The following is a 15,951-nucleotide window of genomic DNA, read 5'->3' as shown; positions in this document are numbered from 1 at the left end:
GACTTTGTTTTTGCAATTACCTCCTCTCTATAATAACTCCTTTGTATGTTCTGCTCACTAGATCATTTCAACAGGCAAACACTCTGGAGTATCTGCCACCTTACAAATCTTGCTCTGAGGTCCTGATTCTCTTTCTCACGCTTCTAGTTGCTTATGTAGAAATATTCTTGGAAAGAGCCACGTTTGCTGTTCTTTGCCTCACTCATTCAAACCCCCTCAGCATCTCTTGCAAAGGTTCATCCTTCCCAACACTCAGATGATGTCTCCATCTTCCTTCCCCTTGCTGAGAGGCACTATCCTCCTAGGGTCCAAGACTTCCTCTGATCTTTTAGTTTACTCAAGTTGTCTAAACAAATACAAAAGACTGGGCAGCCACTGGTGCAGCAGAAATGTATTCTCTCACAGTAGTGGGAGCTGAGAAGTCAAGATAAGGTGATGGTCAGTTCTTTTCCTGATGAGGACTTACTTTCTGATGGTAGATGGACTTTCCACTGTGCCCTACATGTCTTTTATTTGAAGAGAGGAAAAACTTTTTTCCCTCTTATTTGAAAGCTACAACTTTGGTGGAAGTAGACACTGCTCTTAGATTAATCACACCTCACAACGTCTTCTACTCGAAAGTTCCTAATCTAGTCACACAGAGGGTAAGCTTCAGTACACAATCCCTCAGGGAGGACAGCTCAGTTCATTTCTGCTTTGTAGAACACCACAGGTCCCCACATTCTGTGGGTGTGGGCCTTTCTGCTCTCACACTGGCTTCTCTAAGGAGGCTTTTGTGGATACTTCATCTCACATAGCATTTTCGTAATTTTTCCTCTGTTTTTTTTTTTTTTTTTTTTAAATGAAGTTGAATCTTAATGCCTGAGTCCTGCTATGGATTGCTCTGGTTTAAATAGTTTCTTTCACTTAAAACCTTCATGATCTTGGCAAAACATAGAGCCTTGATGTCCTCATCAATAACATGGAGATATTTAGGCTCCTCTCATGTGGCTTGATATGTGCCAAACCACTAATGTTTGGAACAATTTAAGTATTCAGTAGAAGACAGAAAAGGATCAAGAGACAAACAAGAATTAAAGATGCAAACTCTGCTTGTTTAAATAGATTAACTTTTCCTATTTTCCTTTCCTTTTCAGAGAAAACAAATTAGAACTCCAAGCCCATGAAAATGTTCAGCCTTTCTGAACTGCATGGTATCCCTCATGCCTAGAGCTCTTCATCATGAACAAAACATCTTCCATACACATTTGTTGAAAGATTAAAAGGGTAAGCCAGTGTCTTCTCGTCAGAGTCCGAGGAAATGTGCTCTGTAGTAGGGTGCTCTGCCAATAACTCAACAGAGGAAGACTTACGTCATGTGTCAATCATAGGAGCTTTGGTGGTTTGAGTGACAATAGTAACCATAATTCATTGAGACACCTTGCTAAGTTTGCTAATCTATACAATGACCTTACTAGGAAGCCATTACTACCATTTTATAGATGACAGAACCTTTCAGCATCTCTGTGGGATAGAAAAAAGGCTAGAAAGGATGGAGAGATGAGTAGGAATTAAAGGTGTAGTAAATTCTATTCTGATGGCACGTTGTTTAAGTAAATCAGCCTGTATGAGAGAAGTCAACTGGCAGAGACATAACCTGTCAAGAAAAACAAACATTTAAAAAATATCCAAATTTCTCAGCTTTATACCTGTTTTCTCAAGTATTTTAAATGTTAATTTAGTGGCCTCCATCTAACTGATTCTTTTAAGCCTCTCTACTTAGAACTTGGAGATGATATAAAATCACTCTAGATGAGATTTCTGGATGCTTTTAATTGAAGTACCCGTTAAGATTCAACTGGGTTTTTGATCCCAGATGGATAGAATCTCTATCAGAAGCAAATCCCTGGAGCATCAGATTTTCCCACCACTGATCAGGGACAGGATAGTGGAAATCTTTGGGGATAGACCTATGAAAAAGGACAGCTTCCCATGATGCCAGTCTTTATTTCTGGAAGCTGGTACTTGAGCATTTGGGCAGCTCTTTCTTGGAACATTTAAGACACAGATACCTGAATCAGAGAATTGGCCACCTTCGGCTTTCTTCCATTTTGGTGATCTGAGCTAGACTCCTCTGCATATTCACCCTGCCTGTCACTTTTCAATACCAAGAAAGATCAGGGAACAAACAAATCTGGTAGACACTCTCAGGAACACAGTGCTTAAAGTTATGTCTTTTGTTTTCAACAAAAGGCAGATATATTATTAATTTTCCAAGAGGCAGGCAGAAAACCACTAGCTATGGCTATGTTCTATTGGCGAGCCCATATTCCTGTCATGTGAAGAAAAAAAAAGGGGAGGGGGTGTACAAGTATGCAGCCACCCACATTTATTTCTGTATCTCTGCTAGGTTCCACAGTCTGTGTCCCCTGCAGCCTTGTCTCCTGGTTTCTATTTCTCATCAGCTCTTTTCAGCTCTTAATTTTCTTATTCTTTAGTCCTGGCTGTTTGGTTGTTGATAAAGATGCCTGCTAGGGATTGGCAGGGGCCATCGAGTAGATAGAAAGTCTGGTTGGCGCATTTCTCACTCGGAATATTGGAACCTAAAGCAATCACGGGTCTACTTTATTCTATAAACTGTTCTAAACTTATAGCTTCCATATTGCTACGATGACCTTTCCTGTTCTGTCCTGTGCTAATACCGCCCCCCATACCCTGGGATTTTTAAGTACCCCCTGCCCCACGGCCACCTGCAGGTCGGTTTGTTCTGAAGCACTGCACTGTGAATCTCTGCTCCAGGTGGCAAAGGGTTAACAGTCCCCAGCGCCTACTGAGTTGTAAAAGGAACTGCTGAAGCTGATCAATGACCACTGTTAAGACCTGGAAACCAATTATAAACCTGAAATTTGTGATGAACAAAGCCCCGAAACACTAGGATGAAAACTACTGAATTAGTCCAGTTCATTAAAATCATTAATAGTCATGAAATGAAAACCACCAGAGTCCAAAAAGGCTTAATGCTCTATCCATATTAATTAGATGGGAGCAAACCTGAACTGAAAAGCAGCACATGCTTTGTAGAATTAGCAATTGGTCTCTACAGACTACACAGATCTCTATTAAAATTCAGTTTAATTAAAATTGATCACGTTAAGAAACTGATGTGGTTAATTAACTGAATTCCTGGACTTCTTTTCATTCGTTTCACAGGCGCCTTATACACCCGTATGTGGGTGACACTGTGTTGCACAGAGCAAATCCAGTTGCAAAGGTTAACTCTCTGTGTTCCTGGAGCTGATAACAACCGAAGAGAAGGGGGATGGAAGGGCGGGAGGAAGCTGAGCTTTGCCTAGAAGCAAAGCTGGGCTAACCCTGCGGAGATCCGTGATCCCGTTCCTAGGCTATCATCAGCCCAGATGGGCCTTATGGTGATAAAAAAGGGTCTCTCTTCCACGATGCCACCTGAGGAGGGGAGGTTGTTTTTTTTTTTTTTTTTTTTTTTTTCAGGCTGTCCCTCAGAGGGAGTTGAGAAATACCGACTAAACCCTCTAATGTCAACTCAGGGCAGTGCGGAACTGAAGTGTGGCTGACAGGAGGCCACACCAGTCGTGCTTTAGGCATCTTATTTCATATTCTATTTGGCTCTGAAGCCATTTTGTGTTTTGTCCATTTGCAACATGGAGAAAATGGTATTTCTAGATTGGAGGGGGCGGCGAGGGGAGGGAGAGAAGCTTAAAATAATGACAGTAGTTTCTCTGTCTTGTACTTGTGTGACCGCTCCTCTCCAAGTATACACCTCCTCACCCCCAAGTCCACTGAACATACTGTTGTTAAGCAATCCTTCTGAAGAACAGGGTTTGCCACATCAGCCTTATAGTCAAAGCTCTCCGCGGACTTTTTTCCAGTCAGAAGGGCGAGGACTGCGTTCTGTGAAGTGGAGGCTCTTCTTCCTCATCTGGCTCCACACCCTCTTCTCTTCTTTGTCTCGAAATTTCCTAGTTGAGTCAAAATGGTGCATTTCAATAGCTCCCTTTTCTCTTAGAAGCCTGTATATTCAACCTTACCTTTCGCTTACCAAAACTTTCTCCTTTGCCATAGTTCTCTGTGGTAGTATTTCAACTGCCTCTTGCTGTCTACTCTCTAGAGTATGCATTGATGTCTCCTGGACCTATCACAGCCTAAATAGTTTCCACTTGGGGAAGGCAGAGGTCATACCTAGTATCTCACTGAATGGGAATGAACCTTGAATATAATGTGCACCTAAGCAATGTTTGATAAGGATGGAGATAATGCTAACATTTTGATAGTTTCTTGCCATTTGATAGGTTTTTTCCAGAGATATTTGAGCCATATCTTCTATAGAAGTGTTGGAAGTATTTGAAAGTTATCTACTAATGACAATAGCAATACTAACAGTATTCATGATGTCAGATGACATTCACTAAACCTGGGTCAAGTATTGTACAATAGACTTATACCTTATAAGGAACTTGTCCCTTACCTTCTACTCATGCCCAGGGAGTTCTTCACCCTGTTTTTCAGCATTACCTTGATCCTTCGTACCCACATTCCTATCTTCTAACTCATTTCTAATTCTTGTATACTTTTGCTTCCAAATTAGGTGTCACAGAATTTTGCCTTTTGTATTGGCAATTTTAGGGCAACTAGACTTAAGTCAAAGACATTTGAAAGAGGCAACCTCAACTGAGAAAATGCCCCCCCCACCCCCCACCAGATTGGCATCTGAGAAAACCTAAGGTGCATTTTCTTAGTTGATGACTGATATAGCAGAAACTGTATCCCTTTGGGTAGTACTATTCCTGGGGTGGTGGTCCTAGAGGCTATAAGAAAGTAGACTGAGCAAGCCATGAGAAGCAAGTCAGGAAGCAGCATTCCTCCATGGCCTCTGCATTAGTTCCTTCCTCTACGTTCATGCTTTGAGTTTCTGAGTTGACATCCCTGGATGATGGACTATAATCATTTCTTTCCCAAGTTACTTTTGGTCACGGTATTTTATTACAGCAATAGAAACCCTAACTAAACACAGCTTTACAATTTTTATTTTTAGATCTTTTAAAAGATGCAGCTTTTAAACACATATTCTTTTTCTCTTAGGTTTATGTGTGTGTGTGTGTTTATGTGCATGTGTGCAGGTGCATACATGTACATTTATGTCAAAGTCACAAGACAACTTCAGGCACAGTTCTTCATCCACCTTTGTGTGTGTGTGTGTGTGTGTGTGTATGTGTGTGTGTGTGTGTGTGTGTGTGAGAGAGAGAGAGAGAGAGAGAGAGAGAGAGAGAGAGAGAGAGAGAGAGAGAGAGGTTGGTTTGGAGTTCATTGAGGTGACTAGGTTAGGTGGCCAGTGAGCTCCTGACATCCGTAAGTGCCTCAATTCTGGCAATATAGGTGCACGGTACTCCACCCAGCCGCTTAAGACACGTTCTGGGAGCTCTACCCACAAGGCAAGATCTTTACTGACTGAGCCATCACCTAGTCCTCAATTTTAGCTTTATCATCATCAATTTTCATTTACTATTTTGTTGAATTTTGTTGTTAATTTCTCCTAATTCCTTAATAATGTAGTAAAGTAAAAAATTCTTAATACTTATGAAATTTCTTCCTCAGCTTCTTTCTAAGTCTTTTCTTTTTAATGACAACTCATTAAAGAACATACATTTTTTTCCCCTGAACACAACATGGTCATTCCAATTGTGATGGAATATTTTTCTTTTTACTCCATTCTAGATTATTCAAAGCTTCATATTCAGTTTCATTATTGATGCAGATTCTTTACATAATATCATGTGACTCTATTTTAAAAAAACTATGTTTTTAACTATATCATATTTTTATACCACAGGTCTTAGTTTTTTCAAATGAATTGATTTTATATGTAATTGAGAGACATCTATAAAATTTATTTTTATATTTTAAAGTTACAGAGTTGTTTTGCAATATGCTATCTTTTTTGTCTATTTCTACTGGGATTCTGAGACAGTTACATTTAAGAATGTACTACTTAGTGGAGCTTACACTACTTTATATTTCTATCAGTCTTGGATTTTTAATCCAGATGATTATACCTTCTTCTTGGGATTTTGAACCTAAATTAATTACCTGATTATACCACTGTTGTGGTGGTTTGAATATGCTTGGCCCTTAGGGAGTGGCACTGTTAGAAGGCGTGGTCTTGTTGAAAGAAGTATGTCACTATGGGTGTGAGCCTTGGAGACCCTCCTCTTAGCTGTGAGGAAGACTATAGTCTTCTTCTGGCTTCCTTCTGATCAAGATGTGGACCTCTGAGCTCCTTCTCCAGCACCATGCCTGCCTGGATGCTGTCATGCTTCCCACCTTGATGATAATAGACTGAACACCTGAACCTGTAAGCTAGCCCCAATTAAATGTTGCCATGGTCTTTATAAGAGTTGCCATGGTCATGGTGTCTCTTCTCAGTGAAGGAAACCATAAGACAACTGTTACTCTTTAATTGTATTTGCTCTTTTTCTTATTGTTTTGCCAATTTATTTTAAAAGTTAATTGACTGTTCTTTGGTTGTATTTCCACCAAATATATTTGACTACAGTTATTCTATAAACATATATAAATGAAACAGTGTTTGAGGCTTCATCATATTATTTCTTGTATGGATATAATATAGTTTGATCATACTAATCCTTCTATTAGCATTTATCATCTGCTTTCCCTTTTCCACTCCTCTTCTACATCCCTAGTGCTTTTTCCAGTTAATTCCCCCTGCCTCTATCATCCCTATCTTTATCCCTGATTCTGTGTTTACCTCTATCTCTGACTCTGTTCCTATTCCTATCTCCATCTTCATCTCTACCTCTGACTTTTCATCTCTGATTCTATCTCTGTCTATCATCTTCATCTCTGATTTTTATCCGTTCATCATTCTACAAGCTGTCTATTGCAAATAGTGCAGCAGTAAGCAGAGGCCCGCACGTGTCTCAGTAACGTTTAACCTGACTCTCTTGGTACATACCTAGAAGAGGTATGGCTAGATGATATAGTCCTATTTTTAATTTGAGGGGAATCTCAATGGGCTGACTCTCATTGTATCTGGATGAATTGGCATTCCCACCAGCGGCCAATAAATGTTCCCTGTCTGTCCTCCTTTCTTACCGGCATTTGTTGTTGATTGTTTTCTTGATGAGAGACCTTCTGACTTGAGTAAGATCAAATCTCAGTGTAGTTTGATTTGCATTTCCCTAATGGATGAAGATGATGAATAACTATGAATTTATTGGCCTCATTCCATTATAGTTAAAACATTGGGTGAAACAGAACAAAGTATATGGGAGCTGCTAGAGACAAAGGCCAAGTGACGTAGAAAGGCACAGTCATCAGAATAATGGCAGATTTCCCAAGAGATCACTAGAGCATCAGCTGATGTACTTCAAGCTCTGAAAGAGATTACTGTATACAGGAGAGTCTCTATAATATCAAAGGAAAAATTAAAATTTTCCAAAATTAATATGAACTAAAATAATGCCTGACCACTAAATTACCATTGCAGACACTATGGAATTCTATACATGGAAGAAGAAAGCAAACACACCCATGAGAATACAGGAAAGAATAAATCTAAAGAAACATAAATAACCAAATGAAGATTAAAAACTTATAGAACATTATCAAACAACATACTACAGAAATTTATGCATACCTTTAAATATAGACTTAGAACTAATTATCTCCATTTTCCTGTAAAAAAAAATAGACTAGAAGATTGGACTAAGAAGTATCATCTAATTATTTGTTGCTTACCTGGGATGTCTCCCATTGGCAAAGACAGTCTTAACAGGAAAGGGTGGGAAAGATGTTCCAGACAAATGTAGCTTGAAAGCAAGATAGAGTTGTTCTGCTTCTGTCTGATGATATAGACTTCAAGTCTATGAAAAGATTGCAAAGAGGGTCACATCATATCAGTATCAACATACCTAATTTCACAAAATAAACACTCCCAGACCATAAAGGGCATTGACCCCAATATAGTAATAATTATATTAATACTCCACCTTCCATAAACAAAGAAACATCAGATATCTATGTAGGCTTTTGAAAAAAAATATGCTTTCTTTGTTTCATTGTTTCATTGTTTCCTGTTGTATTTATTTATTTATTTATTTATTTATTTATTTGGATGAAGTTTTTGGGCTGGAGATGTAGCTCAGCTGTAAAGAACACTGGCTACTCTTCCAAGGACTCAAGCTCTATTCTGCGAACCAATATGTGACTCAAACTGTTTGCAACCCCAGCCCCAGGAGATCTGACACTCTTTCTGGCCTCCACAGGCAGCAGGCACACACACAGTACACAGACATACACAGACAAGATACTCATATGCATAAATTAGAAAAAGAAACTAAATGTTTCTCAAAATGTGTATCACATCTTATTAAAATTTATTTCAAGTAATTTGTACAAATAGTTACTCTTCAACAATGTAAGTCGGTAGATGAGAAAAAAAGGAGGTCCAAAGTATAAAAATGTTCAGAGCCAGGTTTGTTGTTGCTGTGGTTTTTGTTGTTGCTTTTAGCTTCAAAATACAGTCTATGACATGCATGTTGTACCAAGTCTTGGTTATTTATTTTCCTTTTACTTTTGCTAATTTTAATTAAGAAAAAAGCATCCCAACCCCTGTATCTCAACTCAACTCCCATGTATTAATTTAGAAGGCAAACTAACTGTATTACTTTTTTTAAAAAATTGGATATTTTCTTTATTTACTTTTCAAATGTTATCCCCTTTCCTGGTTCCCCCTGCCCCTGGAAACCCTCTATCCTATCCTTCCTCCCTTGCGTCTGTGAGGATATTCCCTCACTCATCCACCCACCTCCCTGCTCTCAAATTCCCCTACACTGGGGCATGGAGCCTTCATAGGACCAAAAGAGTCTCTTCCCATTGATGCCAGACAAGGCCATCCTCTGCTACATGTGCAGCTGGAGCCATGGGTCTCCATGTGTACTCTTTGGTTGGTGGTCTAGTCCCTGGGAGCTCTGGGGGTTCTGGTTGGTTGATACTATTGTTCTTCCTATGGGGTTGCAAACCCCTTCAGCTCCTTCAGTCCTTTCTCTAATTCTTCCATTGGGGACCCTATTGGGGTCCCTGTGCCCAGTCCAATGGTTGGCTATGAGTATCCATCTCTGCATTTCTCAGGCTCTGACAGAGCCTCTCATGAGACAGCTATATCAGGCTCCTGTCAGCATATACTTCTTGGCATCCACAATAGTGTCTGGGTTTGGTGACTGTATATAGGATAGATCCTCAGGTGGGGCAGTCTTTGGTTGGCTTTTCCTTCAGTTCCTGCTTCACACTTTGTCTCTGTATTTTCTCCCATGAGTATTTTGTTCTCCTTTCTAAGAAGTAAGGAAGCACCCACACTTTGGTCTTCCTTCTTGAGCTTCATATGGTCTGTGAATTGTATCTTGGGTATTCTGAGCCTTTGAGGTAATAGACACTTATCAGTGAATGCATACCATGTGTGTTCTTTTGTGATTAGGTTACCTCATTCAGGATGATATTTTCTAGTTCCATTCATTTGCGTAAGAATTCCTTGTTTTTAATAGCCGAGTAGTACTCCACTGTGTAAATGTACCACATTTTCTGTATCCATTCCTCTGTTGAAGGGCATCTGAGTTCTTTCCAGCTTCTGGCTATTGTATATAAGGCTGTTATGAACACAGTGGAGCATGTGTGCTTGTTATATATTTTGGGTATATGCCCAGGAATGGTATAACTGGGTCCTCAGGTAATACTATGTCCAGTTTTCTGAGGAACCGCCAGACTGATTTCCAGAGTGGTTGTACCAGCTTACAATCCCACCAGCAATAGAGGATTTTTCCTCTTTCTCCACATTCTTGCCAGCATCTGCTGCAACCTGAGTTTTTGATCTTAGCCATCTGACTGGTGTGAGGTGGAATATCAGGGTTGTTTTGATTTGCATTTCCCTGATGACTAAGGATGTTGAAAATTTCTTTAGGTGCTTTCGATCGTTTGATATTCCTCAGTTGAGAATTCTTTCTTTAGCTCTGTACCCCATTTTTTAATAGGGTTATCTGATTCTCTGGAGTGTAGCCTCTTGAGTTCTTTATATATATTGGATATTAGTCCTCTATTGGATGTAGGATTGGTAAAGATCTTTTCCCAATCTGTTGGTTGACGTTTTGTCTTACTGACAGTGTCCTTTGCCTTACAATTTTATCAGGCCTCATTTGTTGATTCTTGATCTCAGTGCATAAGCCATCGATGTTCTGTTCAGGAAAATATTTGAGGCTCTTCCCCACTTTCTCCTCTATTAGTTTCAATGTATCTGGCTTTATGTGGAGGTCCTGGATCCACCTGGATTTGAGCTTTGTACAGGAGATAATAATGGGTCAATTTGCATTCTTCTACTTTCTGATTTCCAGTTGAACAAGCACCATTTGTTGAAAATGCTGTTTTATTTTCCACTGGATGGATTTAGCTCCGTTGTCAAAGATCAAGTGACCACAGATGTGTGGGTTTATTTCTTGGTCTTCAATCCTATTTCACTGATCTTCCTGCCTGTCTCTGTACCAACATCATACAGTTTTTATCACTATTGCTCTGTAATGCAGCTTGAGATCTGGGATGGTGATTCCCCCAGAAGTTCTTTTATTGTTGAGAATAGCTTTTGCTATCCTGGGCTTTTTGTTATTTCAAATGAATTTAATAATTCCTTTTTCTAATTCTATGAAGATTTGAGTTGGAATTTTGATGGAGATTGCATTGAATCTGTAGATTGCTTTTGGCAAGATGACCATTGTTACTATATTAATCCTGCCACTCCATGAGCATGGGAGATCTTTCCATCTTCAGAGATCATCTATGATTTTCTTCTTCAGAGACTTGAAGTTCTTGTCATAGAGATCTTTCACTTGCTTGGTTAGAGCCACCAAGGTATTTTATATTACTTATGACTATTGTGAAGCGTGTCATTTTCCTAATTTCTTTCTCAGCCTGCTTATCCTTTTAGTAGCAGAAGGCTACTGATTTGTTTGAGTTAATTTTATATCCAGCCACTTTGCTGAAGTTGTTTATCATGTTTAGGAGTTCTCTGGTAGAATTTTTTTGGGTCACTTAAGTATGCTATCATATCATCTATTAATAGTGAAAACTTGACTTCCTCCTTCCCAATTTGTATCCCTTTGATCTCTTTTTGTTGTCTAATTGCTCTGGCTAGAACTGTGAGTACTATATTGAAAAGACAGGGAGAGTGTGGGCAGCTTTGTCTAGGCCCTGATTTTAATGGGATTTCTTCAAGTTTCTCTCCATTTAGTTTGATGTTGGCTACTGGTTTTAGGTATATTGCTTTTACTATGTTTAGGTATGGGCCTTGAATTCCTGATCTTTCCAAGAATTTAACGTGAAGAGATGTTGAATTTTGTCAAATACTTTTTCAGCATCTAATGAAATGATCATATGGTTTTCTTCTTTGAGTTTGTTTATATAGTGGATTACATTGATGGATTTCTGTATATTGAACCATCTCTGCCTCCCTGAGATAAAGCCTACTTGATCATGGTGAATGGTTGTTTTGATGTGTTCTTGGATTCAGTTTGCAAGAATTATATTGAGTATTTTTGCATCAATGTTTATAAAGGAAATTGGTCTGAAGTTCTCTTTCTTTGTTGGGTCTTTGTGTGGTTTAGGTATGAGTGTAGTTGTGGCTTCATAGAGTGAATTGGGTAGTGTTCCTTCTATTTTGTGGAATAGTTTGAAGAGCATTGGTATTAGGTCTCCTTTGAAGGTCTGATAGAATTCTGCACTAAACCCATCTGGTCCTTGGCTTTTTTTGGTTGGGAGATTTTTAATGACTGCTGTTATTTCTTTAGGGGTTATGGGACTGTTTAGATGGTTTATCTGATCCTGATTTAACGTTGTCACCTGATATCTGTCTACAAAATTGTCCATTTCATCCAGGTTTTCCAATTTGGTTGAATACAGGCTTTTGTAGTAGGATCTGGTGACTTTTAAAATTTTCTCGGTTTCTTTTGTTATGTCTCCCTTTTGATTTCTGATTTTATTAATTTGGATACTGTCTCTGTGCCCTCTGGTTAGTCTGGCTAATGGTTTATCTATCTTGTTGATTTTCTCAAAGAACCAGCTCCTGGTTTTGTTGATACTTTGTATAGTTCTTTCTGTTTCTACTTGGTTGATTTCAGCCCTGAGTTTGATTATTTTCTGATGTCTACTCCTCTTGAGTGTATTTGCTTCTTTTTGTTCTAGAGCTCTCAGGTATGCAGTCAAGCTGCTAGTGTATGCTCTCTCCAGTTTCTTTTTGTAGGCACTTAGAACTATGAGTTTTCCTCTTAGCAAGGCTTTTCCTATAAGTTTTGGTATGATGTGCCTTCATTTTCATTGAATTCTAAAAAGTCTTTAATTTCTTTCTTTATTTCTCCCTTGACCAAGCTATCATTGAGTAGAGTGTTGCTCAGCTTCCATGTGTATGTGGACTTTCTGTTGTTTTTGTTGTTATTGAAGACCAGCCTTAGTCTGTGGTGATCTGATAGTATGCATGGAATTATTTCAGTCTTCTTGTAACTGTTGTGGCCTGTTTTGTGACCAATTATATGTATTGTGGAGAAGGTACGATGAGGTGTATGTGGAGAAGAAGGTATATTCTTTTGTTTTAGGATGAAATGTTCTATAGATATCTGTTAAATCATTTGGTTCATAACTTCTGTTAGTTTCACTGTGTCTCTGTTTAGTTTCTGTTTCTATGATCTCTCCATTGATGAAAGTGGGGTGTTGAAGTCTCCCACTATTATTGTGTGTGGTGCAATGTGTGCTTTGAGCTTTAGTAAAGTTTCTTTTATGAATGCGGGTGGGGTGCCCTTGCATTTGGAGCATAGATGTTCAGAATTGAGAGTTCATCTTGGTTGATTTTTCCTTTGAAGAGTATGAAGAAGTGTCTTTCCTTATCTTTTTTTGATTAATTTTGGTTGATAGTCAATTTTATTTGATATTAGAATTGCCACTCCTGCTTGTTTCTTGGGACCATTTGCTTGGAAAATTGTTTTCCAGCCTTTTACTCTGAAGTAGTGTCTGTCTTTGTCACTGAGCAAAATGCTGGGTCCTGCTTATGTATCCAGTCTATTAGTCTATGTCTTTTTATTGGGGAATTGAGTCTATTGATGTTAAGAGATATTAAGGAAAAGTGATTGTTGCTTCCTGTTATTTTTGTTGTTAGAGGTGGAATTATGCTTGTGTGGCTATCTTCTTTTGGGTTTGTTGATAGTTTGTTGTTACTTTCTTGTTTTTTTCTAGGGTGTAGTTTCCCTCCTTGTGTTGGAGTTTTCCATCTATTATCTTTTGTAGGGCTGGATTTGTGGAAAGATATTGTGTAAATTTCATATTGTCATGGAATATCTTGGTTTCTCCATCTATGGTAATTGAGAGTTTTGCCAGCCTGTGCTGGCATTTATGTTCTCTTAGGGTCTGTGTGACATCTGCCCAGAATCTTCTGGCTTGTACCATTTCTAAAATTGCTTCCTCAGTTTGCATATGAACCACCTTTCTGGATATTGGGTGTTCATTCCATTCTTCTTCACTGCTTGAGACTTCTTACATGAACAATGTTTTCCCTTTGCTTACTCTGAGACTCAAACTGAGTTCATGGGCACATTCCAGATACAAATAACATCTCTATCTGTGTGGCTGGTCCTGTAGCACATGACAGGGAACAGATGTTCTCAAGGAAAGGAGAGACTTTGCCTCTCCCAGTATGCTCTTAAGAGCAGACATATGCTTCCTTTTGGAATGCAGTAGATCTATGACACCTAATGCTCCCAGTTTTTAAATTAAAATTCTACATAAATTTAGGCTCCCTCCAGGTCCTAAAGAGAAACTTTGAAACCAAATTTCACTGCTGGACTCTGCAAACCCCAAATCATGTTCTTATCCCACAGGCCCTGCTGCAGGTCAGACCCAGGGGAGGAAGCTATTGGGTGGAACTGAGATTCCCAGACAGCAGGAACATATCCAGAGGGATTTGCCTAGCATTCTCATAGGTATAACTTAATTGTCCTAAAACATGAAATATAACACTCATACAGAAATGCACATAAATCATAAATGTCAGTATAATAAATGACCATCAAACAAATCCTCCTGTAAGGTTCACCAAATAATATTGGCAACATCCCAGAAGACTTGACCATCTTGCTTCTTTAATGCAACACCTTCCTTGCCTTGTTAGCGGTAAGCATCACTAATTTTGGTAGTATTTTTTTTTTTTTGTCTAAAAAAGTCTTATGCCTTTGTGTATATTCCCAGTGTGCTTATTTTGAACCCTATATAAATAAAATTATGCTGCAGGTGATCTTCTGTGTCTCACTCCTTTTGTGCTTATAACATTCTTTTCTTTATCTGGAGCCTCCCCCCACCACACACACGCCTTTTCGTCTACCACAGAGTATTACACTGAATGGACATTTCACCTCCCTTTGCTTTTTCTTTCATCAGTTGACATTTGTATTGTTTTTAGTTTAGCGTTACTCTAAATACTGCTGGTACAAGCGTTCTCCACGTCTGCCCTGATTCCTGTGTACTTGTGAGTCCCTGTGCCTGCTCCCATTCAGGCGTGCTTGCGTGAGTCTCGGTGCCTACCCTGATTCATGGGTACATACATGAGCTTGTAACATAGAATTAGAGGTTGAACTAATGTGGTGCAGAATCTCAGACCAGGCTTCAGGTCTTCGACTTTGCCAGACAATACTATTTGTAAAGAGATTGTTTCAGTTTACCATGCCAAGCAATTCACTGACCATTTATGAGAGTTGCCATTGATCCAAGGTTGATCCACTGGGTGGAGATGGACTACTATCTCATTTTTGTTTTAACTTGATTTTATCCAATCAGAAGATAAAAATCATTGTTTATATAGAAAAAACAAACAAAAACAAACAAACACAAAGGAGTCATCTAAAAGTAAAGAAAACAAAAGAGGCAAAGCTGGATTAAAAGTTCCAGACAGATCTTCTTCCCAATATTCTGAGAGAAGTGCTATTATCCCATTTTACATATGGAAAAATTGAGGTTTAGATAAAAGCTACTCAGTAGAGAACACAGATCTCAGGAGTCTCCTCAGTACTGAGTCCTTATGCCTTAATGCTTCTAGCAGGACGTCCCTGTGGCTTGTAGCCTAAGAACTGTCATTATTAACGCTGAAGAGTTCTGGCAGGAAGCTATAGCACTTGTGAAAGAATTTCATAGTGAGTCAAACAGGTATAGCTATAAAGGTTTGTTAGCTAAAGTTTAAGAAGAGCAAAATGTCAGATAAATCACGGCCTGGTCTGAGAGATTTGTGTGGCATGGCTCCTAGATAGATATAGGTATGGGGCTTTGCCTTTAATTTGAAGACTATTTAATTTTAAACTATCTTAAAATTATTCTTAATTTAATATCAACAAGTATTTTTTACCACCAATGTTTTGCAAAATTCACAAACCTACCAAGGTTAAGCTCAGACTCACTTGATCTCACGAGGCAGAAATAATTATTCTTCCCACTTCCTTATAGCCCTTCACCATTTCTTATACAGGCTACTTTGTAACCTATTTTCCTAAATGCAAAGAACAACTCTTTTAGTACATGGGAGTTTTGTTTGTCTGTTTGCTTTACATTCAGTGTGTGTGTGTATATATGCATATATGTGCAAGTATTTGTGCTTGAAATTAGAGGCCAGAGACAAGTTGTGGGAACTGGTTATCTCCTTCTATCACATATGTTCCAGACATTGAACTAAAACCATTAAACTAGGCATAAATACCTTCGCCTGATAACCCATGTCTCCAGCCCATGAAACGCTTTTTTAAAAGGAGAATCTCTTCATGAAATTGCATCCATGAAATAATTCAATGGATGATTGTGCTTGCTCCTCTCTCTCTCTCTCTCTCTCTCTCTCTCTCTCTCTCTCTCTCTCTC

The sequence above is a fragment of the Grammomys surdaster genome, unplaced genomic scaffold (assembly GCF_004785775.1).
Source record: "Grammomys surdaster isolate TR1022 unplaced genomic scaffold, NIH_TR_1.0 170, whole genome shotgun sequence".
Taxonomy (NCBI): Eukaryota; Metazoa; Chordata; class Mammalia; order Rodentia; family Muridae; genus Grammomys; species Grammomys surdaster.
Note: the sequence above shows the minus strand (reverse complement) of the source record.